The sequence below is a fragment of the Acyrthosiphon pisum genome, chromosome A1 (assembly GCF_005508785.2).
Source record: "Acyrthosiphon pisum isolate AL4f chromosome A1, pea_aphid_22Mar2018_4r6ur, whole genome shotgun sequence".
In the NCBI taxonomy this organism is placed as follows: Eukaryota; Metazoa; Arthropoda; class Insecta; order Hemiptera; family Aphididae; genus Acyrthosiphon; species Acyrthosiphon pisum.
Genome location: NC_042494.1, coordinates 14,195,986 through 14,199,109, shown reverse-complemented (window position 1 = coordinate 14,199,109; position 3,124 = coordinate 14,195,986). Strand labels below are relative to the sequence as shown.

Here is a 3,124-nt window from a genome sequence, read left to right as displayed (position 1 = left end):
TCCATACGCGGTCGAGGCAACGAAAATCCACGGGGTAAACACATAGAAAAATTGATTTTGCCTAAATGCATTTTGTCTATGTTGCGTGTGAGCCAGAGAGAGAAAACAAATGGTGCGCTGACATCCTCTTAATATGCACCAATAACAAAAAGTTAAAAGTTGAAAGTTAATTTAACTAGAGGTTAACTCGGTTAAGTTAAAAGTCAATACACACTTTTTGTTAATTTTTTATTAAGTTAAAAGAAAGTTAATTCGTTTATTATACAACGCTAGCGTACTTAATTTTTTTCCAACCAAAACTAAATTATAGACTATAGTGTTTATACTTTGTACAGTATTTCAATATAAGTTAGATTCGAATGATATACATTTTTAGAGAAAAAGTAGCGCGCTACATTAAAAAAAATTAGCGATAGCGATAGCGAGCTACTTTTTGGGGGGAGTAGCTTTAGCGTTAAAAACTAGTAGCGTCCCGACCACTGACTAAATGTATGGTGTCCCGAGGCTCAATTGATCCTTAATCCGGGCTTGTATACAACGCTCGCGTACTTAATTTTTTTCCAACCAAAAACTAAATTATAGACTATAATTATAGTATAATATAGTGATTAGTGTTTATACTTTATACAGTATTTTCATATAAGTTTTCATTTTTTGTATTCTTCCGTTTAATAACGTTTTTTAAAAACGTTTTCCATCTCTGCTTAACTTACTTCTTAAAATGAAAAATTAACTCGTTAATTTCATGTTAATTATAAAAGAAATTTAGTGAGTTAACAGTAAAGTTATAACTTATATAATATAATGAAAATCCAAAAGTGACTAAGTTAAAAAGTTTAAATTAAATTAAATTTTTAACTCGTTAAAAACCGACCTTGCATATTATGCTTCTTATTATCCTGAAATTCAACCACTATAAGATTTTGACTTTAAAATACGAAAATGTTGTTTTGTTTATTTCTGGTTGCCATTGGTTACAAGAAAGAATAAAAAAGGTTCTTATTTTTCTTTATTTGGGTAATTGGGTGGCACTCGAAGTTAATTCCCCTAACGCACTTATCCAAATATCCAATCGTCAAATGTTTTTTTTAAGTTCATAGATCACATTACTTACTAATACTACGTAGGAATGGACCAGGTTACAAGCATAGAAAGGTGTATTTATATACTTATATGTATTGTACATAAATATTAAATACCCCTTGAAGTATAGTTTATGTAGATTAAACTGACCAGTTTCACTCAATGGAATATTGAATGACGAAAATATTATAGTAAAACATAGGAATACGTGGCGCCATCTGTCATGTTTTTACAGCGACTTTTTTCAATAATTTTCTACAGTCTACAGAAGACAGAACCACTTATACCCAGTGGCGGGTTTTACGGGGGGTCCAGGGGGTCTGTACCCCCCCCCCCCCCCCAAGATCCCGAGTTTAGGCTGTGATACATTATTCACTCGAGCCGCTTGGGTTTTGACAGTAATTTTTTTTTTTATAGCTATTACGATAACGATTTTTATATGTGGATATAGGTACGCTTGTACCTACATAATTCTGGTTATCTTTATTATTTCGTATATTAAAATGTTAGCTACAGCTGTTTAGGTAGATACCATATTTTCCCTGAAATTATGACGTTAACGATTACGAAATCTATTATTTGTGATAATAATAGCGTTCGGCCATTCGAAGAACGTAGGTAGGTACATTAGCGCAGCAAAAGTTGATAAACTGACAATCACTTTTCAGCCGTCGCGCCTGTCGAACCCGAATGTCTATTCAGGTTAGTAAAATTTATAATAATTATTTTAAATCGTTTTCATTCTTAATTTACAAAGATTTTATCCATATTATTTGACTCATAATAATATGTAGTTAATTTAAAATGTAACCTAAGTAAATGATTTTGTATCGTGAATGTAATTTTACGTACTTTTTCAAATCTTAAGAGAATAAAAACTTATTTGAGGAACACCTTTGGAGAAGTAAGTAATAAAAGAAATCATAATTCATATTTTTACAATATTAAATATAATTTGCTTATTAAATATTTCAGAAAAGATTAAATGGTCTGGCTATGATGTGTATTCATAAAGATTTAAAATTAACGGCTGACGAAGTTTTGGATAAATTAGTAAAAAAAAAACGAAAAATTGATTTTGTGTTGTAATAGTTGTAACTAAAATGCTGTTTTTTTTTATGTAAGAATTAAATTTTATTTAGTAATTATTCATGGGTTAAACTTTTTTGCCTTTATACATTATGAGATAATGTTAAAGGACCCCCCCCCCCCCAGAAAAAATTCAAAAAACCACCACTGCTTATACCTACATCATACACCGTATCAAAAGTCTGTTATTTATATATTTTGTTATTAACTTTAACAGATAATTGTACCTACGACCTAAACCAATTTTCATATGAAGTTATTATACATTGTGTCTTAAACCAAAGTACACTAAAACTAAACACTATTATATAGTATAATATGACCGTATCCATCCAATCCACCGCATCCCATGCCTCGCTGGCCGATTGCCCATCACAAATGAATTTGTTCACAAATCGAGGTAGATAGACCGCGGTAGATAGACCAACACGGACTTACCCGTAAACCAACGAGCGTCGTATTTTATATTATATTTTGTTCATTATTTCTCGAGCAAAATGGGGCTGTACTCATCAGTGGCGGATCCAGGGTTTAATTTTTTTTTTTTTTTGGGGGCGGAGGGCTTTTAAAAAAATTATTTCTAAGCCATAAATACAATATAATATGCAATTATTGTAAATGTTATAATTCCAATAACATTCCGAATGGTTTTCAAAATAGATAAATAGATAATGTAATTAATTTTAATGCATTACATTACACACTTTAAAATATTTTTGTAAGTAAAAAGAAGATTCTGTTAAAAAGGTCTGGGGGGGGTCCCCCTGGATCTGCCACTGGTACCTGTACTGATCAATATTATAAGAATGTAACGAAAAAAATACTAATGAGTACCTAATGATTATAAATTCAACTATGATGTGCGTGGAGAATAAAATATATAGAAACGTATTTTTTGAAACGTAATATAATGCAACGTATTAAAATATTGAAGTATTCACATAACAGTCTG

At 30.8% G+C, this 3,124-nt stretch overlaps 1 long non-coding RNA gene across 1 annotated transcript; it reads left to right on the top strand.

Annotated features, from left to right (window-relative positions):
* The first annotated feature begins 1,436 nt into the window (after positions 1-1,436).
* Positions 1,437-2,294, top strand: LOC115033937. Its single transcript, XR_003839283.1, has 2 exons — positions 1,437-1,987; positions 2,059-2,294. It is a non-coding gene; the product is annotated as an uncharacterized LOC115033937 (long non-coding RNA).
* The last annotated feature ends 830 nt before the right edge of the window (positions 2,295-3,124 follow it).